We start from the raw sequence: 12,976 nt of genomic DNA, 5'->3' as shown, positions 1-12,976 counted from the left end.
AATATGTCATTCAAAAATAGCTACACCAGTGGTGGAGAAGTCATTCAAAATTTTCCTTAAATGTCAGCCTGGTTGTGTGTCCTTCATTAACCATGGCTGTCACTCAAAGTCTATAGCCTTTATAATAATGCAAACATTTTAAAAAATGGTCAGATTCATCACAAAAGAAAGTACTGTAGATTTTTTTCATAAGTGTAGTGAATATGTATTTTATAAAATGTGTTTTTCTTGCCAATTTTTATCCATTTCCATTATTTTGGAACACATGTGTTGCATTTGATTATGGTTGTTACAAAATGAATTGAATATTGGCTTGATGCATCTTGGGCCTGTTTTTAACATGATCACTTTCTTGGTCACAGGCTGCTGCCATGACAGAGAAAATGCAAAATAACATATCAATAATGAAGAAAAATTATGATTAAAATATTAAGATTTCTTCAGGTCAGTTCAACAGAAAGATGTCAGATTAGGAATCCGTGTGTACATTTTCTCTTCACTCTAACCTAAGGCTTACTTTCTAATGCTAAAATATCTTGTGTTACAAATTAAAACAAAAATATAATTTGTAACACAAGATGTGGTGGTCCACCACTGGCCTACTGCAGGGGGAAACCTCTGTACCTGCAGAAGAGCATGGGACAAGACAACACCTGACCAGCTGTCAATCAGCTGACCTGAATAGACCAAGCCCCACCCAGTTGGATGTCAATCACCCTCCAGGATATAAGCCTGAGCCGACCCCTCGAAGTCACTCTCAGAGTTTACAGCAGCTCTCCTCACAGCTGGCTCTGTGGAAGTTTATGTCAAATAAAGCCTGTTGTACAGTCTTTTGGTTTTGTGTGTTCGCTTCTGACCGACAGCACACCACACAAGATATTCTGTACTTCTCTTTACCCATCCCTTTAAAGGGAATCGTTCATTTTAGCACTATTCAGTTTGAATCCAATTTGTATTCTTCCAAATTCCTTATTGAGGATGCATTGGGTTTTGCTCCCACCGTGAAGTTTTGCTTGAATTTAGCATGGATTGGACTATCGGGATTGGAAGTCAGCTCAATTTGCAACAGAAAAATGTAATGTACACAAATGAGACCTAAAGGCCTTTACCTTTGTATGTGCAGTCTGCAAGATTGTTGAGTAATATTCTCAATTAGTTCTGGTTATTGGCAACATTTACCCTTCAACGCAGTGCAAAGTGGAACTTTGAAACCAAATCTCAGACCTGCTTCGTGTACTAACATGAATCAGTTCTATGAAGCTGAATTGGTAATGGTCACTTGGTCTATCAGTTTTTGTGCATTGCCTGGATCCACAGCACGCTGCATTTTGCTCTGTTCTCTACATAACATGTTCCACAGTTTGGCTGAGCTGTCTCAGGATGCTAGTCACTTACCCGCAAGCAGGGTAAGACTGATTTGAGAAACCAGTGTACTGATGCTGTACTCATTAGCTCCTCTTGTGACTGGTTACAGGGCAGTACTCTCCAAGTCCTGAGGGAAAAGGAAGACAGCCAGCACTATTGTTCAGGTAATGAACCATAGCACAAGGGAACTTAATGAGTGGGAGAAAAATGAACTGAAAATGGGAATAGATTGTTTTTGATAATAGTGTTGAACACTAAATAATTATTTATTTAAAATTTTCATTAATTCAAAGGTGGTCTTGAGATAGTGTAAAGTTAGTTTATAATTTGCTGTCATTAGATAAAAGTTGTTAGTAACACAAAAGTTGTAATATTTACAAAGTAGATATAAATGTAAAATGCTATTCTTGGGAAATACTGAAGAGTATTTTAAAACAAAATATCCTTGTATTAGTGTGTCTTCTTTATCAGGCTATTCCCCATTAACCCAAAATCTATTTGTATTTATTCTACATAAATTGGTAAGCAACTAAAGAAAAATATAATTTATAAGAAAAAGGTTCCTATTAACCAAGACTTTTTAACTGGCATTTTCTGAATATCTAACCCCAAAGAATGGAGAATGAATATTTAGTTTTCTTTATCATTCCATTTATTTAATATAGTCCCTGATATATATTTTTACATAAATCAAAACCTTTCAACAGCACCTAATGATTTCCTTCAGATTGTTTACTTATTTTACAAAAAAATTCAATTGAGGGGAAAAAAATGGTTGAAATAATGGGATCGTTTAAAAAAATCATGAGTGAAAATATACATCTCTGCAAATAAAATAGAAAAATGAATTTGATGTAGCGAGCAATTAACACCAATGTACACCTACTGCTTTCATCTATTTTCTACTTGGGGCAGAAAGGCTCATCTTGCAAGAGTGCCAGAAGAGCAGATACAGCTTATGGGACAGGGGTGATAGTGTAAGCAGATAATAGTGGCATTTGAGAGGCTTTTAGACAGGTGCATGAGCACATAAGGAATGGAGGCAGATGGGATTAGTTTAACCTTGCATCTTGGCCAGTATAGACATTGTCAGCAGAAGAGTTTATTTTTGTACATTTCTATGTCCTGTGTTCTTCGTATGATTTTAAGTTTTTTTTTACTGAGTTTAACATATAAATCTTACATACAAAGTATTCTAATAAAGCAGATAACAGGTCATATAATATACATATCACATTAATATTAATGTAAATTAAAAACCCATCCATATTTGTTAATTTAACAATATTTCTTCAAAATTATTCCAGATAGAAAATAGGTAAAATTACATTAGACAAACCTTTGATCTGAAAAAAGGGTAAATTCTGTCTAATTTAATGATGTGCTCTTCTTCTTTGGCTTGGCTTCGCGGATGAAGATTTATGGAAGGGTATGTCCACGTCTGTTGCAGGCTCGTTGGTGACTGACAAGTCCGATGCGGGACTGGCAGGCACAGTTGCAGCGGTTGCAAGGGAAAATTGGTGGGTTGGGGTTGGGTGTTGGGTTTTTCCTCCTTTGTCTTTTGTCAGTGAGGTGGGCTCTGCGGTCTTCTTCAAAGGAGGTTGCTGCCCGCCGAACTGTGAGGCACCAAGATGCACGGTTGGAGGCGATATCAGCCCACTGGCGGTGGTCAATGTGGCAGGCACCAAGAGATTTCTTTAAGCAGTCCTTGTACCTCTTCTTTGGTGCACCTCTGTCTCGGTGGCCAGTGGAGAGCTCACTATATAACACGATCTTGGGAAGGCGATGGTCCTCCATTCTGGAGACATGACCCACCCAGCGCAGTTGGGTCTTCAGCAGCGTGGATTCGATGCTTGTGGACTCTGCCAGCTCAAGTACTTCGATGTTGGTGATGAAGTCACTCCAATGAACTCTATGATAACCATATTAAACCCATATTTAACAAATTGATCTAAAAAAATTAACTTTTTTCTTTTTTTTTAAGATTAACTTCTTAATATGATTTTCTAACCTCAAAGTGTCAGAAATTTAGGCACTGTTTACACCAAATTCTACAGATGTACTTTCAAAATGTTAAACAAACTGCACACAAAGCCCAGTCAGAAAACATAAACATGAGATTTCTTTAAATAGAGAACAGTTCCTTCTTAAACCATAAGCATTTAACTTTGTTTAGAAGTCAAGAAATCATCTCCAACTATGTGCACTGCAAAAGTCCAGAAAATCCCAATAGCTATTCATGGCTGTCATCCTGAAGTTTTGGAACATGAAATTCCTGTAGTTTCCCCAGCCACTGCACATGGAAGTTTGTCTAGTGTCTCAATGCCAGGTTTCTATTGGCACGTGTTCCATAAATCCAGTCATTGCAATGGAGAGAAATGACTGAGAATGAAAGAGGTAAATTTCAAACGGTTTATGTTCTCATTTTTTTTCATTTAACTTTCATGCATACAATTGTCTTCAGGTATTTCTCATGTGTTGTTCCTTTCTTTATTGTTTTAGTATTTTAATTGAATAATTTATTTTAATACTTTTATAGCTTTGGATGTCACGGACAATTACAATTATTCAAGCTATTTGATAGCTATTTCAGACTGTGTGGGAATCAAATAATTTCTCAGAGCCTTAGGATCAGAAAACCTTGCATAAGCTAATGAGATCAGAGTTAATTTAATTGAGGAAGTTCCCACTTGGGGGATCCGGTCAAGGTAGGAGCAGATTTAGTAGGTAGTTAAATGCCAAGTTGCTCTAACTGCACTTTTTATTTTATTAATAACAAATTTAATTTAGGAGATTAGCCAATCGTAATGAAAACAGAAAGAGCAGAGAAAACAGTAAAATTAAATGAACCGCAAGTAAAATCATAAATGTTGCTACGGTGTTTATTGGAGGCTTGTTTCTAGTTGGCAGAATGTACTTGCCAGGAGCACAGGGCCTAAAAAAGGCAATGCAAATTCACCTCCAAACATTAAGAACACTTACTACAATCTAAAAGGGGTTATCAGCAACACATTATTCATGTAATATCTTATCAACACTATCAACATTATTTAGCATGCATGTAATATTTTAAAAATACAGAAGATGGCACTATTTTCAGTGTTTTTTTCTCAAAGGAGATCACAATGGTATTGGGAAAAAGGGAGAGGATATTTCCATTTCTCATTTATATTCTTGAAATCAGATGCCACAATTCCTAGTACAACAAATGGGATGAGGAGGTAGGAGGGAGGAAAGATCAATTGCAGACAATTTGGTAATATTGATTGTAAGTCTGATTGACTGCTTTGGTCTTGTTATGAATAATAGCCTAGATTAGATAACAATTAAATGAGGTGAGCACTTGGGAGCAGTTACTTTTAAAACATAAGCAAAATGAGGGGAAAAACACAAAACAAGACCTATTGATGCAATGGTTCCATGTTTATATTAATGTTAAGCTATATTTCTTATAAATGTGTCTTGGGTTTGTTGTGGGTTGGCTACAGGTTTACACACACCTTACCATATATTCAGAAGTGAGATCATCTTTTAGAGTTGCAGCCTCTAGAAAGACAGAGCTAATGGAACTGAAGTGGGTCTTAATTATTCCAGAACAATGGAGTGTTTGCTTTAATAAAAACTGAAGTACTCAAGAAGAACTGCTGAGGGAAGCCATCTGTTTAAACAAACACCAGTTTATTAGACTTTCTGGCATTGTTAAACCACTCAAGCCTCTTGGAGATGAGGTCAGAGGTTATGGATGTGAAGTGGTTTTGAAAAAGGCAAGAGGTTTTGTAGAAATGAAACTAATAGTCATGTGGTTTCCAAGAATTGGGACTGACCTCAGTGATGATCTAGCTATCACGTGATTTTGAGAAATTTATTAGCAAATTCAGACATTTTTTGGATCAGTTTCAGAAGTCAAAACCCTGTGACACACACAGGAGGTGGAACCTTGTGGAAGATGGGGTTAAATTACAGTAACTAGAATAGGTGCTGTTAAGTCTTACTCCTAATAAAATGGGGAGGCAGAATAAGTAGATTTCAAAAGGGAAACCTACTTCTGACTGTATCTTTAAGATAAAGAGGAGTTGCGAGCTCAGAGGATCCCAAAACCCAGCAGCAATAGATATTCATCAAGACAAATGGTTACTTAAACAAAACTTGCTTTTAATTATCTTTAAACATGAAAACAAAATCACACTTTAACTTATCACTCACTATTGACTTAACTAACCTAACTTAACCCCATTCTAATTCTAAGTGCCCATGTATGTCATGTGTGTGTATGTTTAGAAAAGTTCTTTGGTTCACAGTCTAATCTCACTTCTCATTCCTCCAGGTTCACTGGTTGCAGGCAATTCTTACACTGTGCACAGAATTTAAAATTTATAAAGTTCACCAGGCTTTCATGCTTGAAAGGAACCTTCTACTCAGGAAGGTTCTTGTCGGTTTTCAGATTTGTTGTACGATGGACACCCAGCCACTTCAGTGTCTTGCCGAAGAAACCTGCCCCCTCAGGGTTCTCCAGATGATAACCTCTTCCTTTTTTCTTGTTTCTCTTATTCCAAGTGAAACATTAGACAAGCAGTTCTCTCCTCTTGCATGAACCACAAGGGCTTTGACCAGGCTGAACTAAGAATTCACAACCTATCTTCCAATGGGGCTTTCTACAAGCTTGCCAGCTTGTCCTGTTCCAGTCCCAGTTGCTGTTGCTGACTGTAACTCTGTAGAAGTGATCTCTCTCTCTCTGTCTCTCTCTCTCTCTCTCTGAGAGAAAGCCTCTTTTACTCTCTATGCTTGCAAAACCACATGACCCTCTTAGAACAGCAAGTTCCCCTTCAGACTGCCTGCAGCTCCAACAAGCTCTTTCATCTGTTGCCTTTTTGTAAACAACAATCCATTAGTGAAGTCTCTTGGTCATTCTCCAAAGCTCTTGCAAAGGCTGTGGTGCCGATATGTCTAGCATTAGCAGAGCTCCAATATTTCAAATAAGATCTGTTTTAAAGTGTTTGTATGTGACCTACACTAACAAGCCTATCTCAATTTATCTCCAAAAAACATCTATATACTCTATCACAGAGAGCAGTTTCATTGTTTGGGAATACAGATTCCAAAGTCTTCATTCAACAGAAGAAGATTTGACCTCCTGGAAAGAAGACTTCTATTATCCTATTCACAGGAGATGCATATGTGGCCTGGTGAAGGTCACTTCTGTTTGAAGAATCTCTCTGAAGGACAACTCATTGAAAGAATTGTGAGTTGAAAGAGCTTGAAAATATGATGCTTTATAATTTCTGAACTGAAAATTTAATATCTTCACATAAGACCAAAATGATTCTGAAGGTTTAAAATGGACTTTTCAGAGAGAGTGGGGACTTTAATATATACACACACACAGACACACAAACACACTTACATTTGTGCATTTATAATAGGGTTAATAATTTTGGAGACTAGTAAATGTTATTAATAGTTAAATTCAAAATAATAGATTTTTTAATTAACCATTGTCTAGTGAATTTTCTATTGCTATTCCTTTGTTAGTGCAAACAAAGTCCTTTTAGTCTAACAAAATTAAAAGGGTTGTTAGTATGTAACACATTTTACAGTTAAAAGATCTGAGAAGAGAGTTGGTGAAAGGGAGGTGAAAACAACAATTGTCATATAAAGCAGACATAAAAATGGTGGCAAAACTCTGCATGCCAAACTGCATGAGTTTTTCAAGCTCTGCTGGGACCAAGGAAAGCTGCCTCAGGACCTTCGTGATGCCATCATCATCACTCTGTACAAAAACAAAGGCGAGAAATCAGACTGCACAAACTACAGGGGAATCACGCTGCTCTCCATTGCAGGCAAAATCTTCGCTAGGATTCTCCTAAATAGAATAATACCTAGTGTCGCCGAAAATGTTCTCCCAGAATCACAGTGCGGCTTTCGCGCAAACAGAGGAACCACTGACATGGTCTTTGCCCTCAGGCAGCTCCAAGAAAAGTGCAGAGAACAAAACAAAGGATTCTACATCACCTTTGTTGACCTCACCAAAGCCTTCGACACTGTGAGTAGGAAAGGGCTTTGGAAAATACTAGAGCACCTCGGATGCCCCCCAAAGTTCCTCAACATGGTTATCCAACTGCACGAAAACCAACAAGGTCGGGTCAGATACAGCAATGAGCTCTCTGAACCCTTCTCCATTAACAATGGCGTGAAGCAAGGCTGCGTTCTCGCACCAACACTCTTTTCAATCTTCTTCAACATGATGCTGAAACAAGCCATGAAAGACCTCAACAATGAAGACGCTGTTTACATCCGGTACCGCACAGATGGCAGTCTCTTCAATCTGAGGCGCCTGCAAGCTCACACCAAGACACAAGAGCAACTTGTCCGTGAACTACTCTTTGCAGATGATGCCGCTTTAATTGCCCATTCAGAGGCAGCTCTTCAGTGCTTGACGACCTGTTTTGCGGAAACTGCCAAAATGTTTGGCCTGGAAGTCAGCCTGAAGAAAACTGAGGTCCTCCATCAGCCAACTCCCCACCATGACCACCATCCCCCCCCCACATCTCCATCGGGCACACAAAACTCAAAACGGACAACCAGTTTACCTATCTCGGCTGCACCATTTCATCGGATGCAAGGATCGACAGCGAGATAGACAACAGACTCGCCAAGGCAAATAGTGCCTTTGGAAGACTACACAAAAGAGTCTGGAAAAACAACCAACTGAAAAACCTCACAAAGATTAGCGTATACAGAGCCATTGTCATACCCACACTCCTGTTCGGCTCTGAATCATGGGTCCTCTACTGGCATCACCTACGGCTCCTAGAACGCTTCCACCAGTGTTGTCTCCGCTCCATCCTCAATATTCATTGGAGTGACTTCATCGCCAACATCAAAGTACTCAAGATGGCGGAAGCCGACAGCATCGAATCCACACTGCTGAAGATCCAACTGCACTGGGTAGGTCACGTCTCCAGAATGAAGGACCATCGCCTTCCCAAGATCGTGTTATATGGCGAGCTCTCCACTGGCCACCGAGACAGAGGTGCACCAAAGAAGAGGTACAAGGACTGCTTAAAGAAACCTCTTGGTGCCTGCCACATTGACCACCCCCAGTGGGCTGATATCACCTCAAACCGTGCATCTTGGCGCCTCACAGTTCGGCAGGCAGAAACCTCCTTTGAAGAAGACCGCAGAGCCCACCTCACTGACAAAAGACAAAAGAGGAAAAACCCAACACCCAACCCCAACCAACCAATTTTCCCTTGCAACTGCTGCAACCGTGTCTGCCTGTCCCGCATCGGACTTGTCAGCCACAAACGAGCCTGCAGCTGACGTGGACATTACCCCTCCATAAATCTTCGTACGCGAAGCCAAGCCAAAGAAGAAAGAAAGAAAAAATAAGAAATGTTAAGAGGGTACAGGATAAATATGTAATATTCCCACTATAGAATTCCATGAATAAATAAATATTTTAAAATCCAACTGCAGTTAAGAAGTGAAAGTATAGGGCCTAAATTTACAGTAAAAATGAAATATTTTGAGAAAACAAAGGCAGATTGTTAAAGTTGGGCCGCTTGCAAAGAGAGGGTGGTAAGTTATTAGATAGAACATGGATACACAGCAAGTATATTACTTTAGTCTTTACAAATAAAAATGTATTTAAGAGAAGATAAATTGTGAAGCAGATGAAAGCAAGATGTTACATAAAATGATTTTGAAAATTTTTAAATTTAGGCATACAGCATGGTAACAGACCCTTTCAGCACACAAGCTTGTGTTGCCCAATTGGCCTACAATCCCCATTATGTTTTGGAAGGTGAGAGGAAACTGGAGCCCCTGGGGAGAACCCAAGTAGACTCAGGGAGAATGTACAAGCTCTTTAAAGACAGTGTCAGATTTGATCACTGGCACTGTAACAGCATTGCACTAACTGCTATGCTCACCATGCCACACCATGTAGCAACTGGGTGCTTGGCCAACATGGACAAAATGTTGCTTATGCACCCTAAATTACTGCGATTTCATGATTTTTGATTTGATCATTGTGTTCAAAGCAACCAAATATAGCAAACCGATAATACAGTAAATATTTGGTGAAGAGATTAAGATTTTGGTCAAAGAGAGCAGATTTTATAAGAAGCAGTTTTGAAACACATGACATTGGTTGGCCATTACTCAGGAATTCAAGGAAGCTTGGTGCTTCAAAATGTGAGGCATCTTAGAGGAAAGGATAAGAAATTGCTGAAGATTATATGGAAATTGGCAACAATTTTTAATGACTCTTTAGTTCAGTTCAGGGTTTGAAATGCAGGTCCACATTTTAAATCATATTCCATAAAAATAAATAAAATATTTACTTTTATTTATATAATGAGACCAAAAAATAGAATATAGGATAAAACAAGACAAGATATTCTTTTCTAATGTAATTACCTGGTAAAAATTTATGAGTGATTGGATTCATGATATATTTTGGTATTGAAGTCGACCTTCAGATGTCAGGTTCCCAGTTTAGCCACATTTTCATGGTTTTATCATATACTGGGTTTATTTTGACCACCCCCCACCCCCACCAAATCACATTGATTGAGCTGTTGGTCATTGCTGCAGTCTAGTTGTTATCATAGAGCTGCCAGCAAAACAACAAAAGTTTGAAGAGAGTTTTAAGTTGAAATTAATAGAAGTGGTCAAGAACACCCAGCAACTGTGCTGCTGTGAGGACACCGGAGATAGGTGAGTAGGTCGGATTCATTTTTGGTATTTCAGGTCATCTTGTATGCCAAATCTGTGTCGAGCAGTTTTTTTAAAAATTGAATTTAAGGTCTCATTTTTGTTTCTGGCATACAATTCAATCCCTGTTTTTTGAGTGTTTCCAGACTTGCTGAAATATATGGTAATATTGTTATATATTTTCTCTTCCAACTTTATGACAGATATGGGTCTGTGGCCAATTTATCAAAAATGAAGTTTACAGAAAGAATGTGACAGTTGCAAAGTCTAACATAAATGATTAACTGTACAGATACATAAAACAGCGTGGTTTTTAATTCCACACATGTCCTCATTGGACATATTTTTGCAGATATTTAATTGGGATGACATTGCTTATTTTCCTTTTGTGGAAACCACAAACATTTTATTTATTCCTATGCAAATTAACTTTTGAAATCAAAAATGCAAAATTGGATTAAATGATTCTTTTTATTTTCATGGCACTTATTGACCACTCCCTTGTAAATTTAACCTCTATTTAATTTTTAATGCTCCAGTGAGGTGTGAGCAAGGAAAAATTTGGTTTTTAAAATTAAGGATGGGTAGAAGTTTTCAAATTTATATCTCTTAAACTTCAATAAGACAACTTTGCTAAATAAACCAGAATCAGCCAATTCCAGTACTCTCATGTAAAAAGCTCAAGTCCATCTTGATCTCCAAGACCTGAGAAATACATTTCAAATTTGATCCACAGGAATTGATGCTGAGACCTCATCCTGTTTCAATCTAGATCAGTGGTTCTCAACCTTTTTCTTCCACTCACATCCCACTTTAAGTAATCCCTATGCCATAGTTTTCTGTGATTAGTAAAGGATTGCTTAAGGTGGTATATGGGTGGAAAGAAAAAGTTTGAAAACTACTGTTTTAATCATACCTAATTGACTCGTTGTGTGCATGGTTTCATAACTCCGAAGGAAATGGGTCAGTGACAATTTTTCTCAACCAAATCATTTCAGTAACAATTGGGTCTAGGGCACTCACATACCACTTTAAGTCGTCCCTTACTAAACACAGAGCATCGATGGCATAGGGTAGGTGAGTGGAAAGAAAAAGGTTGAGAACCATTGATCTATTTCAATAATCTGGATATGGGAAACAAGAAATTGTCCAGAATCAAACAGCATGGAAATTGAACCTTATGCCCATTAACCATCAAACACTCATTTACCCAAACCCTCAAAGGGATCAATTTCCCTCAGGTTGTATCACTCAAGCTCATGCTTGGACAATTCATAGGTCAATTCATGGGGACAATTTGTTGTGGTTTCTTCTACATCAGACAGACTGGATGCAGGCTGGGAGATCTCTTTGTTGAGCACCTTGGCTCTGTCCACCACAATAGCGTGAATCTCCCAGTGGCCACTCATTTCAAATCCCCATCCCATTCCCTTGCCAACATGTCTGTCCATGGTTTTGTGTACTGCCAGACTGAGACTCAATCGTAAATTGGAGAAAAAACACCTCATCTTCCAACTGTGCTCCACCAACCAGATGGCATTAATACTGACTTCTCTGGCTTTTGTTAGCCCCCCCCACATCCTGCTTCCCTCTGTTGTATCCCTCCATTCACTGTCTCCTTTTGCCCAGATGTGATAAATTCTACCTAGTCCATTATCACATCCATTTAACACCTTTTGTTGGTCTGGATTCCTCTCCCATTGTTTGAATTCTGCTTCTGCCTTCTGATATTTTTCCTTGAAGAAGGGCTCAGGCCCGAAATATATCTTTGTCTCTGATAGATGCTGAATAGACCAGCTGTGTTCCTCCAGCATTCTGGTGTTTGTAATTCATAGGCCCAATCAACCTAACATCCCATATCTTTGGAATATGGAAATAAAGTGGTCACAGGCAGAGCAACCAAACTCTATACAGACAGCAATAGAGTTCATAAGCTGAATCACTGGAGCTGAGAGGAAGCAGATGTAAGATTGTGCCACCCCAAATTTGGATGGCAGTATGGTTTGTGAGGAGAATGCAGAGACACTACAGGGGATAAAGATAGTTAAAGTCAAATCAGATACAATGTAGGAAAAAGGGAATCATAGATCTTGGCAGTAAAAATAGAAATGGCAAGGGAATGAAAGGTGTTAGTATTCAGATAGATCTGGGAGACAATATATACAAGTCACTTAAAGTTAACATGTAGATTCCCAAAACAATTAGAAGTCAAACGGTATGCTATCTTCATTGCAACAGGATTTGAGTCAACAGTAAACATGCTATGCCCCAAATATGTGGATCATGGTGTGTTTGTATCTGGAGGTTTAGAACAAATCTAGACTCAATTCGCGAGGATACTGGAAGTGCAGCAAGTTTCATTTGATTTTTTTCCTTGGGATAGTGGATTTCTTTAATAAGGAGAGATTAGGAAGACTGCGGGTCAATATTTGCTTGAGTTTGGAAGAAAGAGAGGTGAATTCATAGAAAAGGACAAAATTTTGATGGGGCTTAACAAGGTAGATGATGTTTTACTTTGCTGGGGTGTCTAGAATCAAGTGTCACTATCTCAAAATAAGTGTTTGTCATTCAGAGCTTGGATGAGAATATAATTCATCACCAAATCATAGGAAATCTTTAGAATTCTCCATCCAAAAATGTGGTAGACTTTCAGTTGCTAGATACATTCAGCTCAGAATGGGGGGGGGGAACAAAGGGGGGGTAATAAGGTTTAAAAAAAATCAGCAATGATCTTCTGATTGGGAAAGCTGGCACAAGTTTTCATAAGAACATAAGAAATAGGAATGGGAGTAGGCCATCTGACCCATCCAGCCTGCTCTGCCATTCTGGTTGTGAACTAGTTCCACCTATCAGTCTTTTCCCTATAGCTAACACATATCTGTCTTGAATATAT

General features: G+C 38.6%; 1 protein-coding gene and 2 long non-coding RNA genes across 5 annotated transcripts in view; 2 read left to right on the top strand and 1 right to left on the bottom strand.

Moving 5' to 3' along the window:
* The window catches only part of LOC138751137 (uncharacterized), a 40,523-nt gene extending 38,993 nt beyond the window's left edge, over positions 1-1,530 (top strand). Inside the window, exon 3 of the long non-coding RNA XR_011349746.1 lies at positions 1,475-1,530. This is a non-coding gene — a long non-coding RNA (uncharacterized lncRNA). The remainder of the gene's footprint in view (positions 1-1,474) is intronic.
* The window catches only part of LOC138740630 (uncharacterized), a 151,809-nt gene that overhangs the window by 40,976 nt on the left and 97,857 nt on the right, over positions 1-12,976 (bottom strand). The window lies entirely within an intron of this gene.
* LOC138740646 (uncharacterized) overlaps positions 6,440-12,976 on the top strand; it is a 58,741-nt gene continuing 52,204 nt past the window's right edge. Inside the window, exon 1 of one of the 2 annotated variants that reach the window (XR_011343093.1) lies at positions 6,440-6,604. This is a non-coding gene — a long non-coding RNA (uncharacterized lncRNA). Of the gene's footprint in view, positions 6,605-9,984; positions 10,087-12,976 lie in introns of those variants that run through there. The other variant, XR_011343092.1, reaches the window with a different exon arrangement.

Source organism: Narcine bancroftii, chromosome 1 (genome assembly GCF_036971445.1).
Source record: "Narcine bancroftii isolate sNarBan1 chromosome 1, sNarBan1.hap1, whole genome shotgun sequence".
Classification (NCBI taxonomy): domain Eukaryota; kingdom Metazoa; phylum Chordata; class Chondrichthyes; order Torpediniformes; family Narcinidae; genus Narcine; species Narcine bancroftii.
Note: the sequence above shows the minus strand (reverse complement) of the source record. Positions and strands in the feature narration are given on the sequence as shown.